At 36.0% G+C, this 19,247-nt stretch overlaps 7 long non-coding RNA genes across 7 annotated transcripts; 5 read left to right on the top strand and 2 right to left on the bottom strand.

Annotated features, from left to right (window-relative positions):
* The first annotated feature begins 1,749 nt into the window (after positions 1–1,749).
* LOC116171232 lies at positions 1,750–2,219 on the top strand. The gene is made up of 2 exons (XR_004145405.1): positions 1,750–1,875; positions 1,933–2,219. It is a non-coding gene; the product is annotated as an uncharacterized LOC116171232 (long non-coding RNA).
* Positions 2,220–2,982: 763 nt separating this feature from the next.
* LOC116171240 lies at positions 2,983–3,473 on the top strand. Its single transcript, XR_004145413.1, has 2 exons — positions 2,983–3,256; positions 3,313–3,473. It is a non-coding gene; the product is annotated as an uncharacterized LOC116171240 (long non-coding RNA).
* A 932-nt stretch (positions 3,474–4,405) lies between these two features.
* On the bottom strand, positions 4,406–4,898 carry LOC116171228. The gene is made up of 2 exons (XR_004145401.1): positions 4,746–4,898; positions 4,406–4,693 (listed from the first exon to the last, which is right to left on the bottom strand). It is a non-coding gene; the product is annotated as an uncharacterized LOC116171228 (long non-coding RNA).
* Positions 4,899–7,149: 2,251 nt separating this feature from the next.
* On the top strand, positions 7,150–7,629 carry LOC116171231. Its single transcript, XR_004145404.1, has 2 exons — positions 7,150–7,309; positions 7,365–7,629. It is a non-coding gene; the product is annotated as an uncharacterized LOC116171231 (long non-coding RNA).
* Positions 7,630–9,287: 1,658 nt separating this feature from the next.
* Positions 9,288–9,996, top strand: LOC116171237. Its single transcript, XR_004145409.1, has 3 exons — positions 9,288–9,354; positions 9,420–9,930; positions 9,982–9,996. It is a non-coding gene; the product is annotated as an uncharacterized LOC116171237 (long non-coding RNA).
* A 2,479-nt stretch (positions 9,997–12,475) lies between these two features.
* On the top strand, positions 12,476–12,942 carry LOC116171239. Its single transcript, XR_004145412.1, has 2 exons — positions 12,476–12,599; positions 12,654–12,942. It is a non-coding gene; the product is annotated as an uncharacterized LOC116171239 (long non-coding RNA).
* A 5,761-nt stretch (positions 12,943–18,703) lies between these two features.
* Positions 18,704–19,220, bottom strand: LOC116172105. The gene is made up of 2 exons (XR_004145583.1): positions 19,089–19,220; positions 18,704–19,035 (listed from the first exon to the last, which is right to left on the bottom strand). It is a non-coding gene; the product is annotated as an uncharacterized LOC116172105 (long non-coding RNA).
* Positions 19,221–19,247: the final 27 nt, after the last annotated feature.

The following is a 19,247-nucleotide window of genomic DNA, read 5'->3' as shown; positions in this document are numbered from 1 at the left end:
TTGTAAACATTAATGGTTACATTGGCGGTGTCACTATTATTGACAGTTAAAGTAACACCTTGTTGAATTATATACTTTACCTTAAATGATCGATTGTGAGTAAAATAGTATACAAACCTCGCTGGTCAGTGGTTCATAACCAACGCCTCGCGCTTATAAGCCTTAAGCCCTCGGGGTAGGTAATGAACCACCTCCCAGCTCGGTATGTAATCTACTATTCCCAAAAAATGTATAAGGTTAGCAATCTGTGTATGTGTAGATCTGTGCTAAAACTGATAAGGGACGAAGTTTCATTATTATTGAGGAATCTGAAATGAAAGCATTGCAGTTAATACGGAATTACATATCTCTCCGACCTGAAGGTGTGTCTGATGAAAGATTCTTCCTAAGCCTGCGGGGAAATCTTTGCACGTCTCAGCCTGTGGGCAAAAACACACTTGGAAGCATTCCTTGCAAAATTGCAACATATTTGGGGTTGCCCGAAGCTAAAGGTTTTACAGGACATTGCCTACGACGTACAAGTGCCACTCTCCATTCTGATGCTGGAGGTAGTATGACCAACTTGATGAAATTGGGAGGGTGGCAGAGCCAATCAGTGGCAAAGGATTATATAGATGACAGTCATCGCTTGAAGCAGAACAATGCTTGTCTCGTAGCTGGCGTGCATACAAGCACCTATACTGAAACGAAAGCAATGTCGATCATGGAAAAAGATACGTCACCCAAAAGAAACGAATCGGTTGAGGAGAGAAAATTTATGGGTCTGGGCCAAGCTGGTGCGGTGTTTTCTGGACAGTTCCAGAATTGTTCTTTTTACTTCAAAGAATAGTAGTAGGATAATGCGACATCAACACAGTTCTTTTTATTTAGGTGAAAATACAAAAGTTCGTACAGATTCATTATTCCATATTTATAGGATTTACAGAAATAACGCCCTTGGGCGTTATAAAAATAACGCCCGTTGCTACGCATAATTGGGGTTGTCATGGTGGAGTGCCTTATTTGTCATTTAATGTATCTTGATTTAGGATTATTATAACTGAATAATGATCAAGTATGACATAAACTAATTAATTATTAGCTTTTTGGAGAAATGGCACACCAGGTGTGGATTATTTACATTTCCGTTTACCACAATTCAACACCACTGGAAGCCTGGAAGGGAAACTGATTTTTGTTGAGAGTGTATTCTTGAACAATTGAAAATAATTAAGGAAGTAAACCTCTGGACATTAAGAATCGACCATAGGGTTTTGAAACCCATCTATTGCTTTCGGTAGGCAATTTTTTTACTAAGAGGTTCTATGATGTTAAAAAACCAGCATGCCCTTAAATAGTATATTCGTAAAAACGGGTTTCGAACAAATTTGTTGGGAGGTAACTTTCTGCCAAAAGTAGTATTGCAATCAAATACTTCCCTTCATGTCTATAAACAATAGAAGTATTATCGTTCTTTAATCGAACGAAAGTACTAATAATTTTATCTTTGAGATTGGTAGCGTTTATGGAATGGTCATACGTGAATGGAATGAATTATTGGGAGTAAGTGAATCCCCATTATCTTTTACTATAATTCGATTAAGATGACAAACTTTTTTATTTATCTTGTTTGGGTTTTTCGACCTGCCGATTATATCTTTTTATTTAATAAAGCTTTACGAGTTCAGGCAACATGTTACTATTATGCAATGCTGAGAGCCAACGATAAAGGGGACTTACCTCGGGACTTACATTATCCACCAAATTATCTTAGTAACGAAGTCACACAGTTTAATATAAAAGGATAAAATCACGAGCAATGAATATCAGTTACTGTTCATCCACAACGGTCTGCATATCTGCTAAGTACGCCAGTCTTCTATACCAAATATGAAGGTAAGTTATAATTCATTATTACTAACAAGATAGGTAGCATAATTACTTTTTTCATAGAACATTGTTGTGATTTCTGCGTTGGTAATGGCCATGGTCCTCATCGCCCACTTTAACAACGTAGAGGCGGGAGGATTCAGTTTAGGTTGCACCATATCTTGTGGAATCTGGAACGCATGCCGTGGCAAGTCCGCTCTTTCCGGTAGTCTTACACAATGTGGACCCGAGCCCTCAGGTTGCCGCTGTACATCATTCGCTTGGGAATAGCAAAAGAATGACTACAATTTTATATTTATTGTTATAGATAAGTAAATTATTTTTGCAAAATAAAAAATATACCTTCGAAATTAGTACCTACTTCTCGGTCAGCAGTAACAAAAAAAGATGTTATACATACACTTCAGGAGTACTTCCGGCACCAAAGTACGGAGCTAATTTGTTAGCCTTCAGTATAAAATGGGGGGGATTGCCATAGTTTACGTTTCCCAATTCGATTGAGCGCGCCCTGCTGAATTAGATGGGGTTTCGGGAACTCAAATAACCTGAGTCGTCATTTGGTGACGTGACTTATTTTGGAAATGATCTATCTAAACCCTACACGTCTAACTTGAAGTAGACTCTTCGAGTAATCGTGTTCTATCTTAAGCTCAAAAAGCGCAGGATGACACCGCCGACACTTTGCCCTTCACAATTTAATGTCGGCTTATCTTCTACTCTGGAATCCCCGGGATTTTTTACGAGGATGGCAATACCTTAGAAGAAAGGAAGAACCGTAGTCTGGGAGTCGACCTCCGTGGACACTGTAGCACTCCCACATCTGAATTCATCTATTAAAGAAGCCATCAGAAGTGCCGCCAAATTAGCATCATAGAACAAGAGACTGAGACGGTGTTTATATTGCGTTTTACCTTATTCTTGAATAAATCGAATTAAATTGATCCAAAGGCTGACATTGAAATGGCTGAATGAAAAGCATTGGTTTGGACGAAAGCACATCTCCTAACATACAGCTCCACCAAGCAAACAAGTCCCTCGGAAAATATGCGAACTAATTTAGAAATTTCGTGGCGGGAAAACGTTAAGCCAATACCAACAACGCAGGCGTGTACAGTCCATAAAAAATGTGACAGTGACACATTTATATATTAAATGTTTATAAAATGCGCTTGTTGCACCAATTTTATCCGTACGGCAAGAAAAGAGAAGCAAACCTCTGCAATTGTGCATTCCGAAGCCAGAAATGTTATTAAAAGGGTCGTGGAATTCTTTGGAAAAGAGAAAGCTGCCGGTGTGTAGATATTTCCTTTGGGAAAGGGAGCAGAGCTAGCTGCTGCTGCGACAGCTCTGCTCCCGGCAAACCAACAAAATTCATAACCCAGATTAGGTAATGTGCATTTCATTAATATTCGTCTGAAATAAATACGTATTGTTATCCTGTAGATCGAAGTCAAACTTGCCGATGATATAGGACATGGAAATTTCCATCAAAGAAGCAAGGAAGTGCAACTTCCTACAAAATAACATTGGATAATTCTGATTTACGCGTCTTGAAGAATGAAATTTACATGATCCATAACAAAGTCTCTACAATCAATAATTTAGTTACTAAAATGAAGAAGAAGATTGGCCGCATTGAAAGTAAAGATCACATTTTTTGACGAAACCTATATCCATCCATTTTATGGAATGCTTGCTAACAAAAGATGAACCTGGTGTATATAAAACTGACTGAAGCAGGATGAAATCAATTGAAATGAATTGAAAATGCGCATCTCATCATCAATTCGAAAAGTATAAGTCTGGATACGACATAATCCACATTAAGAGATTGGAAGAATAAATGTGGCAACGCCATGGATTGTTAGATGAAGCTGTAAAAAGTTTATCTTTCACGGTAATCACTGGCACGTCAGGCGAAGGTTCTAAAATCAGTGAAGAGGAAAGTGACGGATGATACTGTTTAATTAGTTTTAAATACACACTGCTTTGTCATTAGTAGTACCATAGTGTAAAGAATAGAATTACACTAAGGTAGTACTTAGGTAAATTTTGTTATTTTGGGTTGTAATTATTGTACTAAATTTCTTTCTCCAGTTTTCAAACGTAGCTGCATTAAAAAAAATGCCAAAATAGAACAAGTTTCCCGCCAAACACTATTGACACAGACTGTACTTCTAAAATACAGCGACACCAAACCATCGCCTTCTTGACGGACTTGTTTACTTGGCTTGACTGTATGACACCTTCATTTAAAATTCGTAACTGCTTTTCACGCTCGCTTAAAGAAGTGGAGGCGATTACTACAACACGGAAGGCCTCCGGTTCGGATCCGAGTCAGTGGATACATGTTTGTAAGTGTACAGTGTAAAATAATTCTTTGTCAAAACACTTGACAATTCGGATAGCAAACTATTAAATTTAAACATCATACAAGTACACCGCGTTCGATGCTGGAAGTACTCTTGAAGTGTATAACTATAACATCTTTTTTTGTTACTGCTGACCGAGAAGTAGGTAAGTATAACAGAATAGATAATTTTTAAAATATTTTCTTTATTTTACAAAAATAATTTACTAATCCAACAATAAATATAAAACTCTAGTCATTCTTTAGCTATTCCCAAGCGAATGATGTACAGCGGCAACCTGAGGGCTCAGGTCCACATTGTGTAAGACTACCGGAAAAAGCGGACTTGCCACGGCATGCGTTCCAGATTCCACAAGATATGGTGCAACCTAAACTGAATCCTCCTGCCTCTACGTTGTTAAAGTGGGCGATGAGGACCATGGCCATCACCAATGCAGAAATCACAACAATGTTCTAGGAAATAAAAAATTATGCGATCTTGTTAGCAAGTAACTAATTATCTTACCTTCATATTTGGTGTAGAGGATAGAGGTGCAGATCTCGTGGGTAAACAGTAAACTGATATTCAATGTTCGTGATTTAATCCTTTTATATTAAACTGTGTGCCCTTGTTACTATAAGTGGTAGGCGTGATTGGATAGTGTAAAAAAGTATATCCCCTTTATCTTTGCTGTTTAAGTTATAAATAACAAAATATAAATAACAAAAACTCATACAAGATAAAAGGAGATTGATTTATCTTAATTCAATTATAGTAACAGATAATGGGGATTTACTTATTCTCAACCTATAATTAAATAGAGAGTCATCATTCACGCGTAGCATACAATCTCTGAGATGAAGGTATTAGTTAGACAACGTTATTGGTTTGACAATCATGATATCTGCTTCAGTGATGATGAAGATGGCTCATATCTCCCACCTTTGTAATGTCGAAACAGGACGGTTTAACCATGCCAAAGAGCAATGGTGGCAATACAATTAATAATGGAAATTTCTAAATAAAGATAGCAGGTCAATTATAATGAACACTTAGATGATGAAATTTGTATTGTGAAAAGATGTTCCTGGGACCCGAAAATATTTGTCATTTTCAGAAGAATACTAGGAAGGAGTATTTTTGTAGGGCTAATGGTTTTTGATTTATAAGCGAAAAACAAAAATAATGAATGAAAGAAAGCGTTCTAGGTGACTATACCTTTCCTTGGATTATCTGCAATGGTCTAGAACTCTTGGATTGAGTCAAAGGATTGTGTTTCACCCATAAACACATCAACGACGTATTGCTTGGTATGCACAAAAATCTATCTACAACTATGACGACCCTTTTCATCGATTTAAACCGCAATCATCTCCACTTGAACTACTATAGATGTGGAAAATTACATTGCCGTTCTGGAGTCTGGACATTTGATTTATCACATATCATTAAACTGGCCTGGATTCGATATGTGAATTATCATTTCAGTCATCCCTTACATCAAAACAAAAATGTCATCCTAGACTTCAAGACATGCATGAATAGGATCGCAGAGCCGCAGTTGCGCACGAAGAATCTGCATTCATTATACCAAAATAACGGCTTTAATGCTTTAATAAAATTTTACTTGTTAGAGATCGAACAAGGAGGTGCTATACCCTAAGAAATACCTAAAAACGTAAATTGACTCACCCAACAAATTTAGAATAACCGTAAACTGTGAAATTATCTCCACCACCTACAATTCCACCAGAAATCTATTCTCAAACCTCAAGAAAAAAATCACTACATCCCTTCAGTCCCATGTCGTATATCAAATCAAGTATCATTACTGCAACTACTGCTCTATAGCCCACACCACCCGTCATAAACCCTACACATGTCATTGATTCTTGAAGGACCGAAAACGTGAGTTTTTTTAAAATTGCTCACATTCAAGAGCTCGTAGCTGGAAAACGAGGCTTTTTTGGAAAAAAAAGTATTGAAGCAAAGTTGTAGAAAATTGTATCAGCTTTGGATTTTGATAAGAAAATTTGTCCTACAACCCACCATTTTCAAAATATAGCCGAAAAACCGCAAAACTGTACCTTCAACTCCCTCGCCTCCCCCCAGCTGCCCCGAAATCGCTCGGGACTTTATTACACAATGATCATCGGACCTTCAACCACACCTTTTTTCTATTTGCCTTTTTTTGGCATAGGATGACTGGACGTACATCGGCATCAGGTGTTCTGTGACCTGGCGAGCATGATATACTCTTTTCCTACTTGTTAGTTGCTAACCGTTGACGCGACGAAAGGTTCCCTTTTCCTTCATTCTCTTTTTAAGTCTCCTAACTTCTATCTACAAAAATTTTTGCAACACGCAAATAACTAGTTTTACTTGGGGATGAATTTTACCCCATGCAGATACCAGGCAGAAAAACCGACTTTTGGTGGAGCGGGCGAGCAGGTTGCGAACCTGCTCGTTTCGTGCTCGGGGCACCGTCCTAACTACACGAATTTGTTACATTACGTGTTACATTACACGTTCGGTTCGGATAATGTATACACAGCCTTACGATCAAAGTAATTAATGTGGCGATTATTCATAATAACCGGTCAATGTGAATAATTGAGGGAAGGAAAAGTTTTTGAACAGCCCCGGAATAATTTTTTTTAATTCAATACCCTGTTAATTTCATTCAATTATGTACTTTCACCGTTAACGTTTTGTTTTTTTTTAAATCTGACTACTGAATGAATGTGTCATAACATAATCAGTCAATAACCGATAAAATTTGGGAGTAACAAAGTCCCCTTCTACTATACAGATACTATAAACGCTGCCGTATGTTTGGGAAATTTAAGATAAAAGGCGACTTCGATCATCTTACGATTGGTGCGCAAGAAAAATAACGGGGAAGTACCTACTTATTTATTACATCCTATAAAAATAAAAGCTGGTAGGTTATTTTAAATTTACAATTTAGAAAATTATCGAATTTCATCATTTTGCTGGATATAAAAGCATTGAATCCCAAACATTATTTATCAGTTACCATTTGCAAACGTTTATACAACGATCGCCAAATTTCAATCAACATGAAGGTTTGTAACGAGCCAAACTGCACGCTTAACTTTTGTAACTCAATTATTTTCACAGAATATAATTATGATTTCTGCTGTCGTGATGATGATGGTCCTCATTGCCCATCTTGGCACCGTGGAAGCGGGTGGGTTTAGTTTGGGCTGCACCATATCCTGTGGAATATGGAACGCTTGCCGTGGCAAATCCGCTCTTTCTGGAAGTCTCACACAATGTGGACCAGAACCTTCAGGCTGTCGGTGTAATTCGTTTTATTGGGAGTAAACAGAAATTAGTATTTTAAGTGCCCTTATTTATTTTAATAAACATTCAATAGAATTTATGTTTGTGAATAATTTCTTTTCCTATATGCAAAATAGCAACGGGTAGCCGCGGAATTGCATGCAGCAGACTTGCAAATTTAAACAAAATTTCTTAGCAATTTAACTATAAATCTATAAAATGAAAAAGCATTGAGTATAGAAAGAGTTGGATAGTAAAATCCACATACTCACTAAAAATTCCAAAAGTAAAGGGAACGCCCACACCTAACCGGCCTTTTTCAGAGACATTTGAAGACTACAGTAAGGAAGGAGTACAGAAGTGCCAAAAAGAAGAAATAGAAAAAATAGCATATTAATGTAATTTGTTGAGAAGAAAAAGGGAATACAGGGTGGGCGATTATTTATTTATTTATTTATTATTATCCCTCTCTTGTCCTGGGCCCTCAACAGGCATGTGCATTAGTGGATGATCGTGGGTTTATTTGGGTCAGCACATATTTAAAATTCATTGTCGGAGCATGTTGAGGGATTCTTAAGGCTACAACTTAAAAACATTTTCAATTGCAATTCTTATACAGGGTGGTTTATATCAAAATTGCATTTTTTTAATGGAATCCCCTGTTTATTATTATATATTTCGATTCCTGGGTAAATTTCAGTGACTTTTTCAAAAAGTACCTATAGATGTCGAGGAAAAATTAAATATTGCATAAAACTTCAAGATTGCCAGGCCTTCGTATGATATTAAGTTCAAATTTACTACAAAAATACTTCAAGGTAATTCCTTTTCATTTACAAATAGTTAATTGAATTGACACATTGACTTAATTAAAATTTAAGCTGCCGCAATTATGTCTTGCACCCATGTTATTACTTTGTTTAATCTAACATATAATCTTTGCCTCGGTCTTTGCGAAATTATGTTCCGGACCAACTCTAATTATTATTAGGTAAAATTAAGCCGCGCAAAATTATGCGCCCGGCTAACGTCAATTATTTGGAATTAGCATTGAAGTTTCCCAAATATATGAGCAGCTAATTATATTCAATTTAGTTGAAAGGATTCATTACTTCCTTTTGTTTTTCTATTTTGTATTTTACTTTGTATTTTAATTTTATCATTCCACGATAGAGTACTCAGAGAAATTTGTGTTGATTTAGGTAGTAAAAAGTTTACCGCAGCTGTCAGTTGAGACCAGAATTTAGCCTTAAATTTTGGTTCTGTGTTTTTAAAAAGTTTGTCACGTGTGTTTATGAACCCAGTAAATTTTCAGTGTTAATATGAGCAATGTGATTACCACATTACGATGAACACCTTAGGAATCTGATTGCTTATACTATAACCAGATGTTTGCAGCGGATTCGGGTCAATCATGTACTAAATAATCCCAATCCATTCTTCCGTTACCGTAACGTTTCTCTCATACGTAAGACAAAAACTTATGTATATGATTTCTCTTGTAGAAACCAATAAGCAAATCTCATAAGCTTTCAAGTTTCAGTATACCCATCTCACAACGTCACCACATTTTACACTTCTTATCAATTGCATTTGTCTAAAATAAGCAGAGACTTCAGTTAAGAAACAACATAACGGGGGTATTATTATTTAAATTCTATAAATGGATTCCATTTCTTTTATCATGTTTTTAAACTTATATGATAGTAAATAATCTGTTTGACCCCTTTTTGCTCAATATACATATAAGCGCGGAATAGCAAACGAATTATTAGTTCCTTGACACTCGCCGCTATTAAACCTTGTTTACTTGACCAAGATGAAGGTAAGTCGTTATTACTCGTACACATTTGCCCTTTGTTTATTGTTAAACACTAATTCTTTACACAGCGTGTTATAATTGTTGCTGCATTGGTAATGATGGTGATTGCAATTGCAAGTTTTGGCATCGTGGAAGCGAAAAGAAACTTTGATCTGAACTGTGGAATATGGAAAGAATGTCATGCAGTCTCGACTGTTCCTGGGGCTGTTACAAAATGTGGACCAAAACCCACTGGTTGTAGTGCAACAGTAAACTGGGGCTAGAAAATAAAACAAAATTGATAACACCCTGCGCATGGTATTTTTACTACGGAATCAAATTCAACATGTGAAATACAGCTTTGATTTAAAAAAAACTCAGTTGAATTTCTTTATAACACTGTTCAATTAAAACACTTCTTGAAGAGTTGTGTTTACTTATTGATTTTTGGGTGCGTTTAGTGTTGCGTTTGAAACACAAATTTGTTCAATATTTGAAAACAAAACGAATTTACTTGCACTGTTCCTCGGATAAACTGATACTAAAATGTAAAGGGCGTTTTTGAATTGATTACCAGCTAGTCTAATCAAATCCCCGCAGGTGAGTCGCCAAGTCGGCCTATATTTTTCACTTTAATATCGATTTTCCTAGTTGAATCATTTCCACCACCTAAATAATACGTGCTACCCGGTGGAAACTAGCCTTTAGAAGAGAACTGACAACACTGTGGCGTTAGCGCCAGTAAGCGAACGTGGCTAGCTTAGTAAATACAGATAATCATGATACTTATTTTCACACTACCCACCTGCATAGTGCATCACTTGAAGAGGAGCAAATTCTCAAGCTCCAGATAAAAATAATATGATTATTACAATATTACTTTTTCTGTGTAGCCTAATGTTGACTTCAGTAATAGAATAATGTCTTTTGAAACGAAGATCTACTAACAGAGAGAAGTGGAGACGCCACAGACCTACGCGAGCAGAGCACCATTGATGATAACAAATTCCTCGGTTGGAATATGAAAGATGATTGTTTGCGTTTGGATAATATGAAGAATAGCTGCCAGCCTAACATTCCGCTCAAATATTTTGAATTTAGTATGAATATACTGCTGTGTGCAATGATGTTCGGTCACTACACCACCCACAAAACATCTATCCAGCTAGCTCAAACAAATCAAAATTGAAACTTAAATGTTATATTCTCTCCTCGTACACATCCGGTATCTGCTAGAAGAATAATCCTAATATTGACTTCAACAGACTAGGTAGCCTCGATCAACTTCCGAAAATTCCAAAAAAATGATTACCTATAAAACACGTGAAATAAATCTTGGGCACGAACAGAAAAAAAAAATCTCACATGAAAACTCTATGTGGGTCGCACAATGGATTCGAATAAACACGCAATTAATGGATTCACAATGACAAAAATTTATTCCGAAACTCATCAAAAATAAAACAAATCCCTGAATGAAAGAAATGCTTACAAAACTTGTTTGGGCATATTACTCCGCACGCAGTCGGGCGACAATTAAAACTTAAAAAATCTTATCAGTAGTTACACTTTTTTCTCAATAATCCAAATACTTTGGTCGTTTATGGTCGTGGGGTTTGTGATACTAGGCGTACTAAAACTGGCACATAAACACTCGCTGGCAGGAACTTTTAATAAGACCTTAAAAAAAAGGCCTCGCTGTGTACTGCAAATGCTTACTTTTTAAAATCGACAAAACATTTCCATAATCGGACAACAAACGTTACGCTCTTAAACCACTTTCGTTATTTGCTTCTGCACAAACTTATTATAAACCTATGAACTGCCCGATTTTTGGCGTAAAGAAATGTACACCCTTTTTCCTTCAAATATGCTCCTTTAAAAAATTTCAAATAAATCGTCAATGGCAACGGAAGCCGCCAAACGTCCCTACCTCTCCAATTTGAAACGCGCAATCTTGGAAACACCTACATCTTCGTTATCTCTTAACAGTGATAGAACCCGTGCACTAATTAATTTTCGCCTGACAAAACTCCTTATCGCAGATGACCAATTGTGTCTTACTTCTAACATCTTATTATTATTATTATTATTATTATTATTATTATTATTATTTACAAAAGCTATCAAATTTCAACAGAAATTATGAAATTACAAAATTTCTAAAAGGAAAAAACACATTGAGATACATAATTCAAATGAACCGAACAATTCTGTGCTTATTTTGTAAATAATTCCCCAGATTTACTTAATAAATTCAATTGTTTCTCATATACAGGGTGTCCGCCTTTCGCTACAATAACAAAAATCTCAATAAATACTTAATTTTCGTTATCCTCTCGTATTTTAAAGGATCTGCGCTCCTATACGCTTAACGATTCAACAGTCCACTAAAGAGAAACTTTTCCGAAAACTTGGCAATTATTTGGGCTGCAAACGTCATGTTTAACATAAAAATTAAAATATCTCAAAAAGGACTAAATTTAGGTATAAAACATGCACGAAATGTATATAGAATGTCGTAAAATCTACAAATGGTATAATATGTGGGATTATTAATTTAAAATAAGCAAGTTGGCATTAACTTCCGGTATAACCATAGTGCCACCAAGCTGAAAATATTTTATTATTCCGAGGTCTCTTTTTGAAGATATAGATAGTCAGCATTCATCGTGGGTTTGAAATTTGAAATGGCTTTGTGCGGTTCTCAATGTATCACACTGTGTAAGTATGATGCGGAAATGTTTTTGATTTCAAATACTAATTACTAATTAATGAAATTAAAGGATTAAAAAGTTTAAAGAGATTTATACTGTATTGAGGTGACTATTTGCGGAGTAAACGGTCACATCAAGGCTAATCCAAAATCATATTCGTAGTAATTAACGTCATATATAAACGTTAAAGAGACCTGGGGTTATACCAATATACAATTCATCACGAACTGCTAACCTTCAAATGTGTTACACAACCCATCATCAGTTATAATCATGTCAATAACCGCCTCCGATATAATTTGGGAGATAAAAATTCACCTTGTACTATCAACGATATAGTAATGTGAAATAAAGATGAGCAGTTCAATTAAAGATAACGGGGACACACATACTTACTGCATCCCATAATCAGAATCCGGTAGTTTTTTAACTTTAGCAAATTACCCAATTTTACATCGCTTCATTTGATATAAGAGCAAAGATACCTAGACTTTATGTATCAGTCAATCGTAAATTCGCAACGTTTGTATACCCTCCTCAATCAATATGAAGGTTTGCATTTTTTTCTCTTAATTTTATTAAATAAACTCTCATTATTTTTTACAGAACGTACTCGTAATTTCCGCTTTCTTGATGATGGTGATTCTCACTGCCCATTTGAGCAGCGTGGAAGCGGGAGGATTCAGTTTGGGCTGCACCATATCCTGTGGAATATGGAACGCTTGCCGTGGAAAGTCCGCTCTTTCTGGAAGTCTCACGCAATGTGGACCAGAACCTTCAGGCTGTCGCTGTACTTCTTTTTATTGGGAGTAAAGCTAAACTAGTATTTTTCAATTGATTACTTATTTATAAATTTGTGCTATATTTATCTATTAATAAACATTTTTTTAATACATTATGGTTTTTAATGTCAAAATCTTCCTTCTTACGGGTACACAAAAGAAATCTGCTGAAAGATAGCAGTAGGTGACGGGTGGCTAAAGAGTAGCTAACTGACAATTACACACGTGTTTAGAATGGTAGGTAGGAATGGATTTCGTTTTGATTTGAATATATCCATCGCGGAATTGTAGAAGTTGCTACTGATTCCGAATGTCATTAGTGTTTTTAGGGGAATTTCTCGAAGAAAAAAATTTATTAGTCGATTTATAACCGTCAATGAATTAGTTATTATTGACGGAAACGATTAGCGTGCCGGGTGTCACTCAAAAAGGAAAAGTAGCGGGAAGTTCGAGGAGAAACGCCAAGCAATTAGCGTGAAGCGGGCGGGCTCAATTCAATTATTCAATAGAAATGAAAAGATATTACCTTTGCAGTATTCTTAGGATGAATTCTGAATATAATTAAGAAAATGCCTGATCACATTTCACATTCCACGTCTTTGTTACTAAGAAAGTTGCTCTTTTAATTTGCACATTTCTACAAATGTCTTTGACTACCTCCCGAACGCTTTCTTTCCAAGTTAAAACTGAAACTAACCATTCCCCATATTAAGCGATTGGCCACGCTTAAATTTTTCGTCTTTATTGATTTAGTCTCATAATCGAATTCTGTTTATGCCCAATGTCATAAATTATTGGTTTATGTGTTTAAGATCGTAAGAAACTAACTCTTCTTTGTTAAAAAAATCTGGAAAATGCACATTACGCATATTAGTAATAAACGAGGGTCTCATAAATGGGTGTCATAAATAACTTCTATCTACGAAGTTACACAGGCGTATACAGTCGTTATTTCTATTTTAAAATTGCAGTTAAAGTTATAGATCCTTACTACTTAATTATTAATTAACAAGTACCTACAAAGTTGCGAATTAAAGTTCCCCCCTCCCCCAATGAGAGATAAAATTAATTTTTAACCCCCTTCCCCTCTCAGACCACGTCGCTCACTGATCTCGAAAAAGAGTCGCATGAGAATCCATATGCAAAATCTGAGACCAATTGGTTGTTGTATGTAAAAGTTATGCACGTTTTCAAAAACAGCATCTCAAGAAATAATTCGTGGGGAGCCCCCTTTTAGACAGCGAAATTTGATGCCGTCTGGCACACCTTCAAGATATAGGCTACCTACTGCAACAACATTAATTTAATTTAATTTTATCCCTCTCTTGTTTTGGGCCCTCAACAGGCATGTGCCCAATTACAGAGTAACCCGCATAATGCTATTTAGAAGTGTAACAAATTCCAGGACTCTAGGACCATTCCCCTAGAAGTAGTTCGAAACGGCAGAAATGGGTCCGGACGGACGAACGAACGGACGAACGGACGGACGGACGAACGGACGGACGGACGGACGAACGAACGGACGGACGAACAAAACGCAAACAATAGCATATTTTTTTTAATTCTTAAAAAATGCGCTAAAAAATCTCTATCAAATGAACCTAATAAAAGTGTGCATTGCTATTTAAAAAAATTCAATTGTTTTTCGTTATTCATTTGTTTTCTGAAATAAAAACAATGAAATGCTGTCTTGTTATGGGAAATAAAATGTTAAAACAACTTTCATATAGAAAAATGGTGTATACAGTCGATATTTACCGAGATATATACTATATTTCATACATAATGGGCACCCTGTATAACGTAATCCGACGGGACTTTTTTTATGGAACTAGGCGTTGGAATTAATTAGACAGTAGTTGCGTTTTGGGTATTGGGAAATTTAGGGGCCGCGAAGTGAACAAATTTTATGAACAGGATTGTGCAATCAGTTGCGGCATGAGAAATTTTTTTTATTTTAATGCTACATTGGCGTTGTTGACAATAATAACGTATAACGGTCTGTGTCTCTAAAGCTGGGTCCCTCCTCACCCCTAATCGTATATTCAAAATGTGTATGACCACGGGAAATGTCCTTGAAAATCTCTCGCTAATCTGGTTTTCCTACTCGACGGATTCCTCGGATCAACTGGGTATGGAAAAGCTCCAACTTACTTGAATTCAGTCTGGTTTTGAGTTCGACCATTTGTTATGAAGAGCCACGTTTTTCTTCTTTAAATTGCTGATCTTTTGTACGAATTTGTCGACCTCGTTTGCTTTATTTTAGAAAACTTCCAAGAAACAATTGTAGATATTAGTCCAGGATAAACAGATCTAAAATAATTTATTTAAAAAAAAAAATAGTTTCCGCGCGAAACCGGGTTTTTCAGGCAGGTGAAATGAATAGAAATTGGGAAAAAATAATTAAAACAGCTCAATTTTTCCGCGGATGAAATCCCGGGGGTTGAATGGGGTGGAAAGTGGTGTTTTGCAAATTGTGGCAAAACTATTCATTTTAGATGAAAATGTTCAATGTAAAAGTTATAGAGATTAAAAAAATGGGCATATATTTTGTATCTGCACTATTTTCACATAGCTTCTAATTTTCCTAGAAAAACCGGAAAAACTGTTTTTTTCGTTTTTTATTAATTTTGCGAAAAAATGTCATAGGGGTTTGAAATTTGGAGGGAACATATATAAAAAAGAAGATAATTTTTTGGGCCCGTAAAGTTGAACCGTGAGTTGAACCGTTTCCAAGATCTCACGATTTCTGAAAAAAATCACCTCTTTTTCAAGGGGATGAAAAATCTATTTTTTTTCATCTTACCTTGAGAAAGAGGTGCGCGGGGTAGCAAAATTTTCGTAACGATTTACATTTTAATAATCAAAAATAAAAAATATTATTCCAATGGAAAATAAAATTAACGTATTGGATCCGCGCTAATAGAAAGTTCTTGAAATATGTTTTCTCTCGCCTCTTTATTAATGTTGCTATTTTATTTTTATTTTTGCTATATTTTCTTTTGATTCCCAGTGACCAACTGCCTTAATTAAAACATCTTAATTATTTCTTTTTTCTGTGCATTTTTACCGCAATAAAAGCAATTCGAAGTAAGTAAGTTTATGAACAGGCCCACCGCAGTTGCATCAGCTATAAAACAGGCAGGAAGAAGAGTCAGTGAACAAAAACAAATTGTTCAGGAATCAGGAAGCAAGATAATCCGATTTAATTTCGAATTGCTTTTATTGCGGTAAAAATGCGGAAAAAAAATAAAGATATTTTAACTAAAACAGTTAAGCATAAGATAACAAAAGAGAATATTTAAGCGTACATTAAAAAGAAGCAAGAAGATAAATTTCGAAAAAATCTTTATTAACATCCAACATGTTGATTTATCATGTCAAAAACCGTGTATATCTTAAAAGTGTTTTACCAGTTTTTGGCGATTTTCTCGAATTTTTGCTATAGGAATAATATTTTTTTATTAAAATATAAGTCTTCCCGAAAATTTTGCTACCCCGCGCACTTCTGTACGATGAAAAAAAATTAATTTTTCATCCCCTTGAAAAAGAGGTGGTTTTTTTCAGAAATCGTGAGATCTTGGAAACGGTTGGACCAGGGGTTCGACTTTAAGGGCCCAAAAAATTATCTTCTTTTTTATCATAAAACAAGCTATGTTTCCTTCAAATTTCAAACCCCTACAACTTTTTTTCGCAAAAATAAGAATAAAAAACAGGAAAAACAGTTTTTCTGGTTTTTCTAGGAAAATTGGAGGTTATGTGAAAATAGTGCAGACAGAAAAGTTGCTCATTTTTTTAATTTCTATAACTTATACATTGAACATTTTCGTCTAAAATTAATAGTTTTGCCACAATTTGCAAAACACCACTTTCCACCCCTTTCAACCCCCGTGATTTCACCCGCGGAAAAATTCAGCTGTTTTAATTATTTTTTCCCAATTTCTATTCATTTCACCTGCCTGAAAAACCCGGTTTCGCCCGGTAACTAATTTTTTTTGTAAAAAAATATTGTTTGCGTAGTAAAAGGACCTGCACTTACCCCAATTCCCCAAAAGAACCAGTATTTATTGGCACCAACTTTGTTGCTCTAGCGCGCGCGCTGCACTGCCCTCTTTCCGGCACTCCCTCTCCTCGTGCAGGATTGGGATAGGATATGCGGGATTCATAAATTAAATTTGAATTCAAAATAGGTGATATGATTCCGGACTTAACAAATATTATACACCTTGGACTATATGTCAGAAACGATACCACAAATAAAAATTGCATTTAAGCAAAGGCGGCCCGTGTGGCGCGGTACTAAAGGTCCCTGTGGTTCGAATCCGGGTTCGGGCATGGATTTTTGTCAATGTATAGTGGGTTGGGTTGGTAGAGCAGCCTTGGCTGAAACCCCGCCCAAAATAATGGCAAAAATAGAGATGATGTGTACGATACCGAAAAAGGTGCAAAGTTTTCGCCGAAGGGGGGAGTAGTCCAAAACTTCCCAGTGAAAAGACTCCATTTGAAGCTCTCCGGTCTACATTACACCATGTGGTGCTTTTGTTTTTAATCGCTCTGCGTAGCTTTCACAGGGCTTGGCCCTCGGTCTGGCCGGGACCTCTTAGTTAACGGAGCAAACGGCCAATTTCTGTGTGTTTTTTTGTTTAAAATCGAGTTGCAAGGTATAAGAAGTGTTTAAATAAAATTGGCAAGTATGTTGAAAAATAAAAGAAAATAAATTTGTTTTATGAAAATGTTCTTTCTTTTTATTTTCAAACGTCTTTACTTAAAAGACACCCCTCGTACGTTCAACCCACATTCAGCAAATTTCGGAAAAGTTGTGTTATTGTACAACTAAAGTATATACTTACTTAGAAACATAATGCGTATAGCTATAGATGGTCTGCAGTTGTATTGCGCAAGGTTAAACTACAAAAACAGAGCTCTTACTTCTCGGGTTCTCGGGTTGTCCTAAAAAAATGTCAAATGTGAAGTTTCAGTAACGAAGATGACACCCACTCGATAGCGAATTGTAGAGAATATGTGAAAAGTAATACCAGGAACCATTGTTGTACAATCTTCCGTGCTTCCAAAGGTTTTGTTTGCTTTTTTGATTTTTTAGTAAATATTAAAGGGAAGATGTGGATTTGTTAATAACAATATACTGTATTCATTTTAAGAAGGTAGCGGTAGAAAGCATAGGGAAGCTTTGACTTTCAGTGTGATTGGTTAAAATACGAGTCAGTATTACACTGAAACATAAAACGAGTGGCGAATTTTGCAAGCTGGTAGTTTCTGTTTCCATCTAAACTCTTGAAGTGTCATTAACTCTAATGTCAAAGATTTATTTCTGTATGCAGTGCTGGATATTTCTACTTTACAATAATTTGGTGCCGTTTCATATTTTTCCTGTGTGTGTTTATCTTCAAACACAGCGCCATCTACTACCTTCTTATGAATACAGTAGTGTAATTTAGATCCCTCTGTATGATTATTCTTTTTCGAGGTGACGAGGTTAGTAATTGAATGCTACAAATTCCTTCTCTTCTTCCAATGTAAATTTGCTCTATTTTGCCAAACAAGGTAGGTACTCCATTTCCATTAACGATTTTATAATAGCCCGGCAGTAACTTTTACCTTGACGTGTTTCATAAAATACCTTTTACAATAGGATTCTTTCTCGCCAGATATTTAAAGATTGAGTACATGCAACAAAGGCATTGAATATAAATGGAAATACATTTTAGTGTGTAGGTACTTGTGGTTCGTGCTAGCGCAAGTAACTGAAATGTAATCCTCCACTTATGCAAAGTGGTGTACTTTTCTCGGCGTTGGTAGATATTGACCATAAAATGACCAAAATTGGGCACGAAAGGGAATTTTTGAAAAAACATATAATGTTGCACTTTTATTGTCTACTTTATTAACACACTGCTATAAAACTGCAGCATTTTGACATAGCAAAAGCAAAAGAAAATAAAACTTCGTCTTCGTCAGGCACAATAAAAGCTTAACTCAAGTTACTTCTCCCATGCAAATTGGGTACAGCGGCAACCCGAAGGTTCTGATCCACAACCGCTAAGATTACCATTAATGGCAGCGCGCACCCGACACCCATTCCATATCGTACAGGACAGCGTGCAACCCAAGCTGAATCCACCCTCAACAGAATTAAGGTTGATTGCTAAGATAACCACCGCCAACAATACAACCGTGATCATAATACTCTACGAAAAACAAAAACGTTATTAGAGGGTGTACTGCAATTTCGTATGCCTACCTTCATATTCGATGCTGTAGAAATGGACGTTCTTCTTTAAACAATTGCAGTGAGCGAACTGAAGTAGAATAATTTCCACTGTATGGTTTTATTCAAAATTGCACATCCTCTTAGGTAGCACGACATGGATGTGGTCAGATTATAAGTGGTTACAGTACA

The sequence above is a fragment of the Photinus pyralis genome, unplaced genomic scaffold (genome assembly GCF_008802855.1).
Source record: "Photinus pyralis isolate 1611_PpyrPB1 unplaced genomic scaffold, Ppyr1.3 Ppyr1.4_LG5, whole genome shotgun sequence".
NCBI lineage: Eukaryota > Metazoa > Arthropoda > Insecta > Coleoptera > Lampyridae > Photinus > Photinus pyralis.
This window is presented reverse-complemented; position numbering and strand designations above follow the sequence as displayed.